The 19980-nt window shown below is 39.1% G+C and overlaps 1 protein-coding gene across 9 annotated transcripts in view; it reads left to right on the top strand.

The window, feature by feature from the left end:
• Window positions 1–19980, top strand: part of DLGAP1 (DLG associated protein 1) — an 843036-nt gene that overhangs the window by 379488 nt on the left and 443568 nt on the right. The window lies entirely within an intron of this gene.

The following is a 19980-nucleotide window of genomic DNA, read 5'->3' as shown; positions in this document are numbered from 1 at the left end:
TTATTAGAAAAAATTTTAATTCGATAATAAAAGTATTTTGGCAGAAGTATAGGAAGTGCATATGTTCTACATTCCTGGCAAGAATGTAAATTTAGTGTGCCATTTTTTGGATAAGAAATTGGCAGTATTTAAATGTTAAAATTTATGCTCAATTTCATTTATCACTATCCAGTCTAAAATACAAGGTTGTTCGTTGCTGCATTTCCCATAATAGCAAATCTTGGTAACACTCTAAATATCTATCAGTAGGGGAAAATTAAGTAACCTATAGTACAGTCATTTTATGGAATCCTCTGTAGCCCCTGAAAAAACTTTAATCCATATTTCCTAAAATAGAAAGACCTCAAAGATAGTGGTTTTGTGTGCCAAACCACTATAAGATTTCCATCCTCGTTGTTGATATTCAGAAGATGAGTTAGCTTTATCTGAAATCTTTGAATGTTTTACAATGTCATATATTATGAAATTAAAAATAAATATGAATTTTAAACTAATGAACAGCAGAAATTAGGGAAAGGTTGTGAGAATTGTTATTCTAATACTTTCTAATCTAATGGAAATGTAGAAAGTTGCTTAAGGACTATTATGTTTAAGAGTTACACTTGAAAATAATGTTGAGTTCATCTGGTCCAATATCCTGTAACACAAGGGCATTCATTCATTCACTCTTTCTGTTGTTAATTCAGTGTGTATTTATTCAACACCAACTAAGTCCCAGCCACTGTGGATACACAGGTGACTATAATGGTTGCTGTCATCAAGAAGCTTATGGCAGGGGTTTGGGGGGGGGGGGGTGGTTTACAATCTATTGAAAAACATCCCTAAGAAAATTAATAACACTCTAATAGTGATTAGTACAGAGTATGATGGGAGTACATGGGTTCCAGAACCTTCCTGGTAACTCCTAACTCCATTCTATAATCCCTAAGACTTTGGCTTCTAAGTGGCTCATCTCCCAACAGTGTGACATGATCATCTCCCTCTGGAATTGACTCAGTCCTGCTCTGAAAGGTCTGTATGAAAAGGCTTTTATTTGCTTCTCTTTTTAGAGGGAAGTTTCCTCTTTGCCTCCTGATTCCAACGATTAAATATAAAGCCAGTCTTTCAGGGGCAAAGCAACCTGGACCCAACCTGGACTCAACCTCTTCATTTTTTTTCCCTTCTTGATTTCTTATGTTTGAAACTTCACTGGAGAAAAACCAAGATAGCTATATGCCTAATGTACTGTTTCTTAAGGGTGCTCTGCAAAACGGTGGTCATTCTCAGAGTGGCCATAGGTAGACAAAGAGAAAATAATTCTTGGTCAAATGATTTGAGGGATAAATAAAGTATAATTGAATCGTTTATTTTACTACAGAAGTTTTCAGAGCCTTTGATTAATCGTTGCATCATGAATTTCCAATAGGAGTAAAATCTTATTTAACCTCACATCCCTTTTAAGTGTGGATGATGCAGCTATTATTATCTGGAAAATCCTGAAGACAGAGTTTGGGAAATCCCTTTCAAATGTCAGTCCAAAAATAGCAGTAATGCCCTCCCTGTGAAACAAATTTTCCTTAGTTATCTTAAGTAAACTGCTATAACTTATGCAACTTATGCTCCATGATCAATTTATTTCTCTTATTATTTTACTAGTTATAATATGAAGTATCAAAGCTGAGGAAATAGAGAAAAGAAATGATTTTGCTTATTACTCATAATGCCGCGTTCAAGTTTGTCTACATGCATATTTTTACATGGCTATAGCCACCACATATGGCTCCAAATCTGTAAAGAATTTAATATTATTTCATAAGATTTTTCTAAGTTGCACTATGGTCTTTATAATCATTGTTTTAATTGAAGCACCAATTTCCAGTCATTAATTGACTTAACTGTTTCCTCATTGTTCAAGAGTCAGGGTCATTCCAATTATCCCCCACTCTAAAACTGCAAAGAACATCTTAACATTCATTATATTTTTCATTATTTTCAGACAGATTCCTCAAAGACTCATCCTCCTTTGAAACTCAGTGTTGTAAAGCTCTTTTATGTACCTTACTGAAGATTACTCTTTAAACTAGTCAGCAACCCCTAGGGCTTTTACAAATGGTTCTTTGACAATCACTGTTTTTGATGTCCCCTCAACTAGTTTTCAAGCGGCCACGTGAGCTTCGTATTGAACAAGCAAGACCACTTTTGGGCAGACAGACTGAAACATTGATCGCAAATCTACTGGGTACACTTACAGAGGATTTTCATAAGTAGTTCATAATTTAGTTATTGATGGCACCATCATCCATGCTTTCAGTAGTTTGGTGGAAATATATTTGTAAATGCAACATATATTTTATTCTATCATCCGAAAAGAAATCAACTTTTTAGAAATGCGGAGTAACTCAACTTTACTTTTTTTTTAACCAGAAGACTTTATTTAAATAATTTCATTACCTTCTTTACTGACAAAAAGAGAAAACAACCCAGAAACTCCCATGTTATTGAACATTGTAACACCTGCCTTATTGAGAAATCAAACTTCTGTGAAGTTGTAGTCATTCAGACCAGGGATTTATTTAACATTTATTTATTGTGCACCTATTATTTGTCAGGCACTGTTCTAGCACTAGGAATACAGTTGTGAACAAAACAGACAAAAATCTTTTTTTTCACGGAGATTACATTCTGGTGAGAGGAGAAAGACAATAAATAAAGTAGATTTCATCTATAAAATGTTGGAGAAAAAAATCAAAGACAAGTGAAAGGAATGCCAGGGAGTAGAGGGAGGGTTGCAAATTTAGCTAGTTGAGAGAGTGAGGCATATGTGAATCTAAGGGGAGAGTGTGCCAGGCAAGGGAAATGACAAGTACCAAAAGTCCAATATAATTGGGAAGAAGCACTGAAATTTGGAATTAGGAAACCTAGATTTTAGGGTGAATTCCTGTAATGTCTACTGTGTGACCATAAGCAAGTTACTTAGCGTGTCTAAAGTTCAAGTATAATAAATGGGGATGGACCTGGGGAATGGAATCATTTCTGAGTTTCTTCCCTACTCTAAAATTCTGTAACTATTTGCTCATTAATAACCGAGCCATTAGAGGAGGTTAGATGGCATTTAGCACATTTATTTCATGAGCAGAGAAATACATGATGCATTTGAGAAAACTCTCCATCACAAATGCTTACAATAAAAGGGTTCGGTGCTTAAATGTTAAACTTCAATAATCTGGAAGATGTAATTACGCCAAACACATCAGTGAAACTGATCAATAGGGTGATACCAGGAGTGATGAGGATAAAAGGATGTAAGGGTAATAGATTTCACTTTTCACATGTTAATAGCACTATTAGTCTTATGGAAATTCCTGTTTAGTTTGATATGACACATCATTTCAACACGTGGTGTGGTGTGGTGTGCTTTGTCTGTGCATTTTGAAAACTGTACCAGGTCTGATAGCAATTTATTTGCTGCCAGTTGAAGTATACAAGCAAGTTAGGAGGCTGACATTCTATAGAACAGATGGAGGTAATGCTGCTCTCAACATGTTAATTTTATGATCTGTCATGTGCTTTTATATTTCCTTAAAAATACACTCAGCATAGAGCCAAACCAAAAGTAATAGATATCTATGTCAATACAGAGACATGGTTCTCTGTATATTTACATGCTTTGGGTGACCTTTAGTAATTAAAAATCCACATGACCTGAGACAGTCTTTGCACTAACAACACCTCATCAGGGAAAGGAGGAGCTGAATTTTTAGAATCCTTTCAGCAGCCTTGGGTTTATTTCTAGATTTTTTGATTTGTTTCCAGGAAAAAGGATACTTGATTCTTCTCCAGATTGAAATGTTTTTTCATTTTTATTGAAGTAGATGAGACTGAAACTGATTGGCTTATCAAGGGCCATTTAAGGAAGGCATCGCTATCGCGTTCTGCTTAAGCAAAACTATCACGAAGTCACCACAAAGAATGGTTTTACAGTTCAGCTCCATGTGAAGGAAATCAGATTCAAGGTTGTGTATTACTCAAGCTCTGCCCAACACTGCTGAGCTGGAAAGTAAATTCCTCAAGTCACCATAAACTGAGGTGTGTTTTATCTTATATAATTTATAATTTATTATATATAATATATATTATATAGTTTTATATAATTTATTTTAATTTTATAATTAAAATTTTATATAGCACGTGTATCTATATTAACAAGAACTATAGAACTCACCTCTGCTTACGGAAGAAGGAGGGAATGTGAGGAAACTAACATTTTTTGAATACTCACTATGCTTCACATTCTGGACTACATCATTAAATATGCTCCAAAATCTCCATACTTTTCCAGAAAAAGCATTCTGACTCCCATTATCTAGCCACTGACTGTACTGATAGAGTATTTGCTTGATATCAAACCCAAGAGCAGCACCGTGGCTGCAGTAGAGTCAGGGTGGATCCAGAAGCAGGCAGCTGGCTGTCCTCCCGGGGTGCACTCTGCTTCTGCACCGCTGGGGGGGCTAGCTTATTCAGACCAGGTCTCTCTTGGGCCTGAGCCAACACCCCTACGACTCATATCTTCATAATATTGACAGTTAGCTTCCAAATTCGAGAAGTAACAAAACTCTCAGGCAGACTCATGAGACCAAATGCCAACTGATAAATGTATTTTGTGAGATATTCCAGGACGAAGACCAAGGGAAAGATTTTTGCATCCCCTTTCTGATAGGTAGTTTCACTGAGCAGTCTACCTCCTAGCCCAGAAAGTCAGTGTGTGACCAAAGAATCAGCAAAAGGGAAAGGAACACTACTAAATGGATAACTGTCCAGCTAATAGAGGATACTAGGATCTCCGGATGCTTTTTCCAACCTAGAGAACCAGAAATGTTTATAATCAGAGCTCCAGGTTATAGAAGATGTTATAAACTCAAAATTCTTATTCTCTCAACTATTCTGTTTTGTTATTTTTTTAACCCTCTGATAACACTCAACCCCTAAGTATTTATTACCCAGTGTATTCTGAGGTTTAAGTATTCTACCCTGAAAGCTGCAAAAATTATTCTAAACTGGGGAAGATAGATTTGCTTCATTATTTTCTTGGTGCAGTCCTTTTTTTTATTCTGAGGAAGATTCACCCTGAGCTAACATCTGCTGCCAATCTTCCTCTTTTTGGATGTGAGCTGCTGCCACAGCATAGCCACTGATAGATGAGTGGTGTAGGTCCACACCTGGGAACCTGGCCCGGGCCGCAGAAGCAGAGCACGCCAAACTTAACCACTAGGCCACCAAGGCTGGCCCAAATGCAGCAGGTTTTAATCCTTTTTACTTCCTACTCAGAATGGCATGTGGGAATCTGGATACCTCAAATTGAAAGAGCTATGGAATCATGTGACACTTTTAAAAAGCCACCAACTAACCCCTAGAATGGTTTTCAACAGTTTAGAAGACTTTTCCTAGCACCACTTTAACTAAATTAAACTTAACCTAAGAAGTGTGTGTGCATGTGCCTGTTTGTGTTTGAGGATGATAGAGCTCAAGACGAATCAACTGAAAAACCATCTTCCCCTTTTATAAACAGAACCTGACAGCATGTCTTGACATAACACTGTCGATGCCAAAAGTCTGGGAAGAGCAGGCACCATTTCGACAATTAGACTCACTTCCCACGATAAGGAAGCAGGTTTGGATTTACTCCTCTTGCTCTTGTCTGTATTTGGCCGTGTTAGAGACGGGGCTACTTGGATCATAGCAAGAGATCGTTTCAAATCAAAGTAACCATTTTCTAAAAATACTTCCGATAGATTGGCTTGGTGACTTAAAATGTCAGTTTGAAGAATTCCTTAGTGGGCATGTCAAGAATCTAAGAAGAGTCCTATATATATGGTTAGATTAACATTCTATATACATTTTTAAAAAATTTGTAATCACCAGCAGTAAATAGGACTGAAATGCAAAATGTCGACCTTAGAAAGTAAAGATCTAAACTCAGGAAACTTTTAATTTGATATTTGCTTTCTGTTGAGATGACAATGTCATAGTCCAAAAGTAAAAAGTGAAAGGGCACTTGGGAGTTAGAGAACCAAGACTTGGATCAGTTGTGCGACCATGGGCCAGTCACTTTACGACCCTCAAGAACTGTTGCTGCATTGGTGAAATGGTTATAGCAGCAATACTCACCTCACTGAGATCTTGCATGTATCAAATGAGATGTGTGTTTCAAATACTCAGTGAAATGTAGAGTCCAACCTGACTTCGGACGGAGTCAAAGCTGTTTCCCTGTACACACTTCAGACCTCAGGTATCCTTTTTAATTATCATTCTCTCTCCAATTGTCTCATTTACTACTACATCCCCAGAATCTAGAATTGTACTTGTTGCTTAATGTGCAAGAAATATTTGTGAAAGACAGGAGGGCAGGTAGGTTGGTGCATGCTCTTATCCTATTTGTCCAGTATCGGTGTCTCGCTCTCTGCCTGGTCCCTTCACATTGATGACTCAGTAGCACTGCCTGCCTGGCTCCTGGTTTCTGTTTCACTCCTGGATTATTGTCTCCTGGGTCAACCATCTGGGTCTCAGACACTGCAGCCCCTGATCAAGCCCCATCACCCTCCAAGGTCAAGTCCATGCCCCTCAGAAGGTGATCCCATCTCCAGATTTTCCCGGGGTGCCCCTTGAGTAGACACAGCAGTACTCTATAAGAACCAAGAGGTGTTTTATCATTATACCCACCAAAAGTGAGGCTTCGGGGTGTGGTAGTCAATGGTGCTCTTCATCAAATATTTCTAGTCTCCCCCTTTCTGATACATAAAGAGTTATGCCCCCCTGACCCCTTCTAGTTAGCTGTGGCCACGTGAGTTGCCTTGGTCAAGGATGTGTGAGTGTGAATGGAGGTGTCGCTTCCGAGCACAAGCTTTTGGAGAAGAGGAGGATTTGCCATGTCCCTTTTCTTGTCTTGGCAAACATGGAAGCAAATATTAAGTGAAAAGCCTTAGATTGACGTTGCCAGGAGTAATACTTACTTGATCCAAGTCAGAAATACTGGAATCCTGCCCAGCTGTGTTGCTCTCTGTCTTCTCAGGCCTCATCAGGGAAGCTGGGATTCCACCAGGACAGGAGGTCAGGGCTGGTGATGTTGAAGATCTTTTCATGTGTCTTTGGCCATCTGTATATCCTCTTTGGAAAAATATCTGTTCATATTCCCTCCCCATTTTTTTATCTGATTGTTCATTTTTTTGTTGTTGAGTTGTATGAGTTCTTTATATATTTGGGAAATTAACCTATTGTCAAATATATGATTTGCAAATATTTTCTCCCAGTTGATGGGTTGTTTTCATTTTGTTGATGGTTTCCTTTGCTGTGCAGACCTTTTTAGTCTGATGTAGTCCCATTTGTTTATTCTTTTCTTTTATTTCCCTTGCCTGAGTAGGCATAGTCTTCAAAAAGACTGACAAGACTGATGTCAAAGAGTGTACTGCCTATATTTTCTTCTAGGAGTTTTATGGTTTCAGGTCTTATTTTCAAGTCTTTAATCCATTTTGTTTATGGTATAAGATAATGGTCTACTTTCATTCTTTTGCACTTGTCTATCCAGTCTTCCCAACAGCATAAGGTCACTCCCAAACAGATTTTTAAAGGTAATTTGATAAATGAAAAGAAACTAAAAACCAGATTTGGTGCCAGGCCAGTCCAGTTTTTTCCCTACCTGTATAGCCTAAACAGTTTCAGGTGACCTCTGTGGTCTTCCATCTCGTACTTAAAAAGTGTGTGTGGTTGAACTAGATGATCTCCACAGCCTTATAATTCAAAAAGCCTATTGTCATTCTAAGGTGAGTAAGAACACATTTTGTTCTAGTAAGACAACCAAATTAAGTTAAACGAATACATTTTGAAAAAAATAAACTTATTAATTTACTTATGCTTGACTCCTTCAAAACATCTTTTGAGTTAGGTCATGACAAAAGACATAAAAAAAAGTTAACCACAATATTGAAGTAAAAAATTGTGTTCAAAGAAAAAACAAGAAAGCAAAAATACTCACTGAAAGGGTCAATATAGCTGTGATTACAGATCAAATATGCCTATAAGTTTCCTGAAAGCCATGGCAATAAAGTTCACCATAATAGTTATATAGCTTTCAAAAAAGCCTAAAGCTTTCCTAGTATTGAAGACTTAAAATAAATTCTTCATGTAACACATTTTTTAAACAAAAAGGATAAATTCGATAATATTCTTGATAGGATTAGTTATTTTATCCCTACTCTTGAAAAAGTGAGGAAAAAAAAAATAGACAATGTCCGTGAATAGGCAATTCACAGAAAGAAAACTCTAAATGGGTAATAAATAGTAAAAGATGCTCGAACTCTCTAGAAATTAGGAAAATACTAATTAAAGCATCAATAAAATGCCAATCTATAAGCATCAGACTGGGAAAAATTAAAAAGTCATGCAATATCAAATGCTCATGAAGATGTAGAAAAATGGAGACCCTAGTGCCTTATTGGTGGGAATATTACCTAATGCAGCTATTTGGGAAAATAACCTGTCTGAATTTACTGAAATTAAGTATGCACACACCTGACAATTATGCACACCCTAGTAATTGTACTACTGGGTATATCTTTGATAAATCACTCAGGTGCTCAAGGAAAAAGGTATGTTAATATTTATGACAGAGCTATTCTGTTGGTAGGCTTCCCAATGCATGAATAGGATGGCATGTTATGGGGTAAAAAGCAATAACTTAGGCTAATATGTAGCAACATGGGTAGATCTTTAAAAACAATGTTGAAGGCAAAAGTTAGAAACAGAATGATATTTATACCACAGTATCATTTATGTAAATTAAACATGCTCCATGCCAAAGTTTTTCAAAGCTTCTCTTCATGTATGTGTGTGTGTCTGTGTATAAAAGGTAGACTAAAACAATGTATTTTAAATATATTATCAAAGCTACCTATGGCGGGAGGGGGGTGTGGGATTAGTGATAGAAGATAGAGAAAAGAAGCAAAACCAAAGGAAAGTGAACAAATAGAAGAGGAATATTCTGTAGATTGACAATAATAAAATGTCATAAATTGAAGTTCACAGTCATCTTAAATTTGCTTATCCTAGGTCCACATTTTTTTTTTGTTTTTTGAGGAAGATTAGCCCTGAGCTAACATCTGCTGTCAATCCTCCTCTTTTTGCTGAGGAAGACTGGCCCTCAACTAACATCTGTGCCCATCTTCCTCTACATTCTATGTGGGACGCCTGCCACAGCATGGCTTGACAAGAGATGTGTAGGTCCACACCCAGGATCCAAACCAGTGAACCTTGGGCCACCAAAGTGGAATGTGTGAACTTAACCACTGCGCCACCAGGCTGGCTCCAGGTCCACACTTTTTTTAATTAAAGCTTTAAAGATTGAGAAAAGCAAAATTAAGAACGTGTAGAAAACAACCGTAAAAACACCAGCTGTATTTGAGAGTCTTCTGAAAGCTGGGCTTGAACCTTGCAGACTATCAATTAGTAGTTTACCGGGTTAGTCGTTCTCACCTGGGGAGAACAAAGACCAAAAAAAAAACCTTGTTGCCATCACAGCTGTTGAAGGCAGGAACTATATCTAACTCATTTGAGGATCCCCCACCCAAGCGTAGGACCTGGTTGGTAACAGGTGCTCAAGTCTATAGAATGAATGCATTCATATTGTGATAACATTATTATTCTTGTAGCTAAGCCTTGGGGCAAATCTGAAACATGAGAGAGGTTTTTCCATTAAATAAACTGTATCAAAAGTAATAGCTGTTTCAAATTGAAAAGTCCTGATCATAAGATTCACACTCATCCTGACATTCACAGCAACTAGAGACCTGTGGTGTTTGCACCTTGATTTGTACTATGAGTCAAATCTCTCAGAATAGGAATCCAGGTTATTTCCTTTCTTTAGACCGAAGCTGAATTAAGAGCAAGGTTTAGCCAAGCAGTGATTTCATTTACCACTGTATAAAAGGAATAGTTTTATTTTAAGACTTTATCATTCTCACACTTGAAAGTAGAGTGCAGGTTACTGACAATAGTAGAAAAGGAAAAAAATCTGCAAAATCATTAATAATGTCACACTGCTATGTCGACTATTATCTTTTACCCCTGGCTTTAAAAAAAAAAAAAAGTGTTTTATGTCTTATTAGTACCTATCAGTAAATAATAATGTTAAATTCTCCGTTATTATTTGTGAGTTATTTTAAGGCATTCTGAATTTCTTTCAGTGCTGATTCATGCATCAGGCATATATCTGGGCAAAATTTAGCACTTCTTCCCTCTAATGCAGGAAATAGACATATTACTGTGCCTCTGCCTCCCCCCATCACCTTAATGATACCCTGCTTAGGAATATCTTAACAGGAGACCAAGGGAAGAGCTGAACTTTATACAAAGGGTGTGTAATTTGCTGTTGGGGAGCTCCACATGGGTGTGTGGGTGTGGGCCTGTGTGCCTCCTGTCCTGGAGTGTCCGCACAGGCTTAGGCGATCCTGGCTAACTGGTCAGCCCTGTAAGATACAAGTATCTTGTTTAATAACCCTTATCATTAGAGCCAAAAATCCTAGATAAGACCTGACTATCCTTTCAACTATGCTAAAATAAACTAGTTCATGAGGTGGCCAATAAGTTATGCTTGTTCTATGTAAACAAAATATTCTTCCCCAAATACACTGAAGACTGAAACAGGCATGTCTGGAAAATACACATTTATGTAGTAAAAATTAAAAGCGTTTTTTCATTTTAAGAAATGACTCGTCTTTTGCATAAAGATCAGTTCTCCTAAATATATTTAATATTTACTTTTAAGTCTTTCTCACTTTAGTCAGTTTATGTGATATATGAGGATTCTTTTTAAGTAGATAGAGATGGCAGGAGCATTTGGGATCTGCACAAAAATGATTTAGTCTTATCAGCAATGCATTGATCAGTCATAGTAAAAGTTCATGGTTAGCACATTGAATTTCTGCATTTTTGTTACAGTATCATGATAGTTTAAATATATTTAATAAATTAGTTTTGTCTTTGATTGGGTAAATCTTGAGGGACAGAAATGCTTATGGGCTAAGTGTTAGAATCTACTTTAGCTTGAAGACCTCTGAGAAAAGAACGTGAAGCATCTTTGAAATTACCATTTAAGTCTGTGGATAAAAGTGGTTCATTGCAAGCATCTAATTTGTATTACTTTTCTTTTTAACGTGGACATTGAGTGAAGGGAGGGGCACCATCTCACACAGGAATGCATAATGTCAGGAAAATGTCTTTGTGATTAAATTGCTGGCTGCAAGGCGAGCGGCTCCAAACTCTCAGGGGAAGAGGTGCTGGATCATTAGATCGAGTGGAGTAGGCTGCTCAGAAACGACCAGGAACTTTACATGAGGACTATGATAGTTGAAAGGGCTGCACACAGGAAGAGTGGCAGTTTTGGAAAGATTCAATCAATGATGCTTTTCACTTCTCTCTGCTGCTTCACGCAAGACTAATTGTTTCTTCTTCAAAGACATGAAATTTGCTGTCAAACTTGCATGTAGTGGAATAATCGCCATTTTACAGTTGGGAGGGGGCCCCCACTTGTTGGACCCTGATTTCCCAAATCAGAGGCCATTGTGGGACTTTTTCTTCTGCTTTTTCCCCAAGGCTTAATAAATTCAGAATCCAAATAATTTTAATAATTAAATCAAATGGCAAAGTCACAGTACAGATATTCTTCTGGTTTTTTGTTTGTTTGTTTGTTTTTGGAGGAAGATTAGCCCTCAGCTAACTACTGCCAGTCCTCCTCTTTTTGCTGAGGAAGCCTGGCTCTGAGCTAACATCCGTGCCCATCTTCCTCTAGTTTATACGTGGGACGCCTACCACAGCATGGCTGCCAAGCAGTGCCATGTCCGCACCCGGGATCCGAACCAGCGAACCCCGGGCGTGCGAACTTAACCGCTGCGCCACCGGCCGGCCCCCAGATATTCTTCTGGTTTCTGAGGGGTTTATTATAATTCTGTATTTTCCTGTAGCTTCGTTTAAATCCCTTCTGATGAAGTTTACATTCGTTGCTTATCATTCTTCCCTCATAACCACAAATATTTATTAAATGCCCTTCATATGCAAATTACATGTCACTTTTGTTGTTGTTAATGCCCTCGAGTCCATTCCGATTCCCAGCGACCCTGTGCACAGCAGAGCAGAACCCTGCCCGTCTTTCGGCGCCATCCTCTCCCCTTCTGGCGCTGTATCAGTCAATGCTCTTTGCTATTCACAGGGTTTTCATGGCTGATTTTTTCAGAAGAGGGTGGCCAGGTCCTTCTTCCTAGTCTATTTTAGTCTGGAAGCTCTGCTGAAACCTGTCCATTATGGGTGACCTTGCTGGTATTTGAAATAACTTTCAGCATCACAGCACCTCGCAGCCACCACAGTATGACAACCAACAGACGGGTGGTTTGGTTCCCTGACGGAGAGACCAATCCCAGCCGCAGCAGTGAAAGCGCCGAATCTGAACCACTAGAGCACCAACATGTCAGTCACTCTCTCTTAACTATATTGTTACTTGAACTTGCCAGTTTTGGTGGATGCTGTAATTGGCCAACCATATACCCCTTTAGGACCAAAGTACCTATCCCTCCTGCTGCTGGGAATAGTGGCAGCTGACGACTCTGCTACCTCCCTTCTAGGGAATTGCCTTTGGTTGAAGGGAGCTGCTTCACTCAAGCTTAGGCTTCCTCCCCAGGGCAGCCCACATCCAATGACTGGTCAGTGAGGGGAATACAAAGGCCCAGCCCCCTTGCCTCAGTTCGGGACAATTCTGAAGGGCCATCCTAGCTCCAAAATTCATTTTCCTCCACTCAATCCTCCTTTCCTCTCTACTTTAGTGGTGGTTTCCCCAGTGCACCCCGCATTGAACCTCCTGCTCTCAAATCTCCATCTCAGAGTCTGTTTCCAGTGAACCCAACTTAAGACACAGTAAACCACAGGGCAGCACCTGTCAGAGCCATTCTTTACAGTTCCCTCTATTGTTTCCATCATCTCTGTTAGTAGCCAGAGCAGCACTGTATTTTTGTTACCAAAATATCCGTTGCTTATCAAATGCTAGCCATCCATATGTATATGTATTTTTTTCTGATATTTTCCCCCAAAACTTTGCAGTCTGACTTGTGGCATGTGAGTGATTCTCATTGTCTGGCTTATACTTGAAAATAGTGATAAAATTGATATTCAGTGCTAGTTTCTTTAGAAGAGCAAACTGAATCCTTAACTGATCAAGCAGAATGTTTCCAACTGACTTTTCTATTGACCCAACTTTTGCACCCAGCATGATATGCTTTACGTGGACTTCATTGTAGATTGTTTCACCAGTCAAGAGAACAGACCCTGAGAACTAGCAAACCATTTCATCTGAGCATCTGTGTTTACGATGCAAATGAACTACTTTGTCTCGTGGCTCAGCCTCTGCACCTTCTGCGTTCAGTCTGGGTCGGCAGAGAGTGAAGCCCTCCTTACTAAAGAGACGGCAGTTTCAGCTGGACCGCTCTTTGCTTGATTTGTAACTGCTTACACTGGGGTTCCAGAGGCAGTTGCCTGATGTTTTTTGTATGTACTTGGAGAAGATGGGTAAGGTCAAGTGCCTTGTCTGCGGTGGAAAATTAAAGACTTTCCTCTATTGTTTGTTAGAAATAATTATTTTCATCCCCGAACTCCAAGGAAAACAAAGCATCAAGTCCCAGACTGTTCCCATTTTCTTTCTCACTATTCAGTTCTCTTTACCAAATATTTATTAAGCACCTAATCCATATGAGGATCCTGGCCTACACACTTGGGATACATCCGTGAACAGAACAGGCACAATCCCTGCCCTAAGTTCCTACCTCTCTCCACTCTCTTTACTCCCTACGCGAAAGAAAAAGATAAGAAAGGATGTAGCACTTAGATGTAACATATTTCCAGACTTTCTTCACACACAGTCCTTGGTTCAATTATTCTGTTCTATTCCCAGACCATGTGGCTCACTCATTTGCTTAGATTATATGATCACTTTATTTTGACTATCAAAATGTGATTTTTGGTGTGAATAAGACTGAAAGTTCTCACCCCCTTCTTCATCCTCTGTAAGTATTGCTGGAAAGGTGAAGGGAGGGAACTAATCTCTATCAAGTATTTCATATACTCCATACACTTTCCATAATATACGGCATTTAATCTACGTAGCATATCTGAGAGTTGGATACTACTGTTATCCTTATTTTATGTATGAGAAAACTGAGACATACAGATGGGTTAAGTAACTTTCTGGAGATCACACGATAATAAGTGTCTGACCCAGGGCTGAACACAGGTCCACCTGCCTTCTCCCTATTGTGCTGATTCCACAGGTAGAAACATCACACCCCAGCCTCCCAAACTTATCATATACCCAGAACTGGAGAAACAGTTTCCCTAAATTCAGTCAACACTTTTTCAGTCTTTGAAACAAATGTGCTTTAAAATAAATTAGAACAATAGAGCCTCATGGGCAGAAGAAATTCAGAAGAAAAGTATTGCAAAGATTGGTGTAACATTTGAGATTTCTTTCATGATGACTGCCACCCATCTCCTCACAGTTCATCTTCAGGTATGAACTCTGGCTCTATTTCCTCACGCATGTGCTCATCTTAGGTTCTTTCACAGAAGCTTCTCCCAGAGAACATACACAAGATTTTCTCTGTCTTCTCCTCCAGCCACCTGCCTTTCGTGTATCTTTGAATTGGGAGTAATTCCACACTTGAATATCAGTCGAGGGGTTGAGGCAAAGACTGAAGACAACAGACAAGCCAAACCATTGATGGCCATCTTTGTAGACCTGTGGCACTTGTCCTGGAGAAGTTATTGGAACTAATGATTTGTTTCTATCAAAAGTGAACAAACTCTGAAAACCATTGTAAATTTATATGGGTTTTATATTTTAAAAAATTTTATGTTCTCGCTCCCTATATTTAAGTATCTATAAAATTAAAATCTAAATATCTGTCTCTAGGAAAAAAGTTGTTTGGTCACACTGGAGAGAGAGAACATGAAAGGGGAAGACGCCAACTGTATACTAGTTATTTAGATATGTAAATCTGTTAATAGCATGTGTTTCTCTTTAGTCTTAAAGTTGTAAAATTAATGAATTATCTGAAGCCAAGGGAGGAGAACTTTTTCTTCATACAAGACTTAAAATATTGACATATATAGAATATTATTTGTTTTTTATAGATCCTGCTTTGTTCCACAGAGGATTTGGAGTGGCTTATAAGGATAGTTGGATCAAAGGAGTGATAGATTGATAGATCAATCAATCAAGATATAAATAAAAGTTAGTATCACTGTAGGCTGTATTTAGGGCCCTAATAATTACTGACATTAAGCTGATATTCTTAAAAGCTGAAGCAAAAAGGAAAACTGTGTATTACTCATATTTTTGTTTTGAAAGCATAGCATTCTCCAGTGAAGCAAAGATTTTCCTGTCACCTCGATTTGACAAGGACATCTTATCTGACACGTGGTGGCCAGCATTTTTGATGGCATACTGACAACAAAAGTAAAGGCAGGTCACATAGGAAAGTTTAAAAACTTTTTGCTTAATACCAACTGAGGGCATAATGCCCAAATCCAACTCAGCAGAAGCAATTTGCTGGAGAAATGAGAAAGCTTGTGGTCAACATACACAGCCTGCTAATAGTCTACCTTAACTGCCAGAAAAAGGATGCCAAAAATATAACCCATTACCAGGCCCAGCACTTCCCTCTCTCACACACAGTGTGTGCAACTAGGTCATAGAGCTCTTCCACTGAGGCCAAACTGGGCTCAGATTCATTTCAAAATAGTGCTTGTGACCATCACTTCCGATTGATTAGAACTGGCAGAAATTGAAGCCTATTTGTCATCATGGACTGGTTCCTCTAGGGTCAGTCTGTGCTTCAGCAGGTACTCAGGCCTCTGAAATGATGCACGCCATTTTATGTGTATTTCTCTAAGTGTATTTTTCTAGAAGGAGACTTCAGAGCTTTCAATTCATGAAAAGATCACAGTGAGGAATGCATTGACCACAGGTCCTTCAAACACACCTTCAATATTTCTGTCAAGAGCTTTCAATAGAAGGTGAGCAGCAAACTGTTCAAAGGCCTTCTCTCTGGCAAGGGCCTGAGGCGGGTGTTCCATGCTGCTGATTAAAGGCAGGGCCATATGCACTGATGATCAAAGCCACAGTTGGCCAATGCCATCTTATGAGAACTAAGAGCCTGGCCCAAGCTGGCAGTGACACCCACCTGTGCGTGGGGAGGGTGAGGCAGAACCTCTGCAGAGCCGATCAAAAATGCTCTTTGAGTATCTGCTTTGTGCCAGAAAATGAGGACACAGGGTTGAACAGATTGGCTTATTCTAATGATTATACAATAATTAATTACTGTTTTTGTTATTTGCCATGAAGGACAGGAGGGCTGAAATTGTCCATAAAATTGAGCTGAGTATCTTCCAAAACACAAACAAAAGGACAAACATGTCTCCAAAATTCTCACCAACCGTAGACAAGTATGCAGGATTTATTTTTAGAGTCTTTCACAGATCTAAAATCATCATGTTAGTTTAGGAATATAGAAATAAGTTGTTTGTAATATAAATGGATCTAAATTCATCTTGCGAGCTTAGGACTATAGAAATACACCGTTTATAACTTTGACCATAAAATAGTTTTTGGTGTGCAAAATTCAGAGAATAGATTACTCAGACAATAATTACAAGTAGATTCATTAAATTTGTGTTTAAATATTTAATGTTCACCATAAAAGGAACCCACAAGTTGACAATTTTTAAGGAATGTTGTATTTCTTAATTTTACAGTTGTTGGAAGAATCCTATAGAAATGTGATCGAAATGTGCGGTGGCTCCCATCTCATTGGCTTCTGTTTCTCCATGAAGTATGAGAAACCGTCACTGAGAATAGAGAAGGAAAAGGGGAATTGGCAGAGATTTGAGGAGGGTAGAGCACATTAGAAATTATCATTAAAACAGCAGAGAAACCCTCTGTGCACTGCTTTGATTAGTCAATTTAATGCTTAACTTTTAACCATGAACAGATATCCAAAATGTACTACACATTTGAAAAATAATATGCCGTAAGATTCTAGGGTCAGATTCTCTGAATTTGGATCCAACTAACTCACTAGCAATGTGATCTTGGGCAAGTAACTGAACACACTGTGCCTCCGTTTCCTCATTGTACAATGGGGCAAATCATAGAACCTATCATAGATAAGTGTTTTAAATATTAAGTGATGGATATATGCAAATGCTTACAATAGTACCTGATACACAGTAAGCAAGTGTTAGCAATAATTATTTAGGGAAAGCCAACAGCACAAGAGACTAAAGCTTAAATGAACATTTCAAATAAATGATCCCAATGGAAAAAGAAATTTAAAAATAAGAATTTTTTTCAAATTTAAAAAAGAAAGCTTTTAGAAATTAGAATTTAATATTACTGAATTAGTATTTTCACAGGACATTGATGAAGGTATTGCAGTCATAAAACAAGAATATGAAATAGGAGCAATTTGTTAGTGAGATAGTCAAAGAAAACTGTATACCATGGAAAGTAAAAGGACAAAGCTATAAACTATAGAAGGGCAGTTCAGGAGATCCAAGGACAAAGCGAAAATATATAGAAAACCAGTTCAGCAGATCCATGGCCGACTGCTCGCTGCTCAACAAAATTGGCCTTCTCTTCTTCCTTTGCCACAGCAACACTGCATTTCCAGCCACGGTTGCATTTGGTGTGGCCAAATACGTGAGCCCTGGCCAGTGGAACCTGAAAAGTGATGTGAGTCTCTCCCGAGCCCGGCCCTCTATGCTGTGAGACCAGGGCCAGTATTTCACAGCAGCTGGTCTTGTTTGTCTGTGGCCATGGCCGCGGGGAGGCTGGGAAGGTGGGCAGAGGTTATAGGAACCCTCACTGCTGCACTACAAGTCTGAACTTTGCCTGGGGGCCATGGGGATCTGCTGAAGTGTTGGTTTTGTATAGAAGTGAGAATAATCAGCAGATGTGCATTTCAAAATGTCCACTGCTTTGGCTGGGTGGAGGAAAGCTAAGAGGGCAGGTGGGGTGGGATGGGGTGTGGGTGAAGGCCGAGGCCAGAAGCAGTTAGGAAACTTACATAACCAACCAGGAGAAGAAGGATAAGCCCTGAATTGAGGCGGTGTCACTGGATGGAAGGAAGAGAGATACAAAGGAAATTCTGGTAGGTAGACTCAAGAGTTTTGTTGGGTGTGGGGGAGTTGAGATGCCAGGGTAGGAAACAAAGATGGATACAGATGTCATTATATTTGAGGAAGTGTCATGGCTTTGGGGGTCCTTATGCCTCCTGGCCTCTGTTATCCCTGAGAAACCAGATCATTGTTAGTGCCCTCTCCACTGTTACATCCTATAATCTGTCTTATCTCAAACTATTTCCTGGCTGTTTCATTTATCCCTGCCTTTCAGGGGCTGTTTTCTGTCCTCTAACCTTGACAATCTGGAAAGTTTCTAAACTACCTTTTCCCCACATCAAGCACCAGCTCTTCTGTGAAGGCCTCTCACACTCCTCCAGACAAGCCTGCTTGCTCCTCCTTTGCGCCTTCTGCCTTCCATGCCCTCTCCTCTCTTGTAGCACTTGTGAAAATGCGGTCAGCATGCTCAGTTGACATCTCTACAACTAGATGGAGAGCCTTTTGAGGCTAGAGATTTTTTTTCATCTTTGTGTTTCTTATTACTAGCAGAGGGCCTATGTTATAATAGGTGCTCAGTAGATGTTTTAGCTAATTAATCAATGAGAATAATGGGACAGCATCAAACTGTGGACCTTGAAATAGCACCATCCTCAGCTCCATTCTCATGAGAAGAATCAAGGAGCCTGAATAGCAACACCTGGAAGGACTGACAGCATTGAAAAAGATTATAATTAAGCTTGAAGCAACAAATATATCCAATCTACATAGTTGTACAATTCCCGTTCTTTTAGTTGCTTCAAAATTGTCAATTTTCTGATAAGAAAACCGCTTAGAAGAAGGAGCATGTCAACACACCTGCACTGGGGGCAGAGGGTGAAGAAAGGAAAAAAAGGAATTACCCCTGCCTTTCTAATAGCCAGAGTTTTCCAGAATTGTACATATATAGCATGCTTAAGTGAACATTACCCTCAGGTTCACATAGTGAAATGGATAATGGGTACCTGGAACTTTTAGGGCACATATACTGTTTCATAGGTCGTGGAATCTAGACTTCTAGTTGTTTACCCAATATATTCTTCCCTTTCTCTTGGTATCAGAACCCCAGTTTTATTTGGAATAGCAATGTGGACAGCTGAAAGACCACATTTCCCAGCCTGCAATGCAGTGAGAGGTGGCTATTTAAATAAGTTCTGGCTAATGAGATATTAGTGAAAAGGTAGTGTGGGACTTTCCATGGCTCTTCAAAAGAGCTGATTCAGCTGGGAGATTTGCTCCTTTAACTTCCTTCTTTCCTCCTTCTTCTGGCCCTGTGCCTGATGGCTGGCACTCCAGCAGCTGTCTTGGAATATGAGGTGACCTTTCTTGGAGGATAGCTCTAGAAGGGAAGAACATAAAGATAATAACTGAGTCCCTGACTACCAAATACCAGCACTGAACTACCAGCTCTGGACTGCTTTTCCTGAAAAAGAGTTACATCTCCATGTTTAGGCCACTGTTATTTTTGGTTTTCCATTATAAACAACCAAAACTAATACCATCTAGTATGGCTTAACTTCTGGTAACTAACATAAGTGCCCTAATGATTCTTTTTGTCTTTTTTTTTCTTTTGCCGAGGAAGATTCACCCTGGGCTAACATCTGTACCAACCTTTTTCTGTTTTGTGTGTGGGTCACCACCACAACATGGGTGCTGACAAGTGGTGTAGGTCTGTGCCCAGGAACCAAACCCAGGCAGCTGAAGCAGAGTGTGCTGAACTTAACCACTAGGCTGCGAGGCCCACCCCCTCCTCCCCAC

Source organism: Equus caballus, chromosome 8 (genome assembly GCF_041296265.1).
Source record: "Equus caballus isolate H_3958 breed thoroughbred chromosome 8, TB-T2T, whole genome shotgun sequence".
NCBI lineage: Eukaryota > Metazoa > Chordata > Mammalia > Perissodactyla > Equidae > Equus > Equus caballus.
The sequence above is the reverse complement of the archived record's forward strand: the minus strand, read 5'-3'. Positions and strand labels throughout refer to the sequence as shown.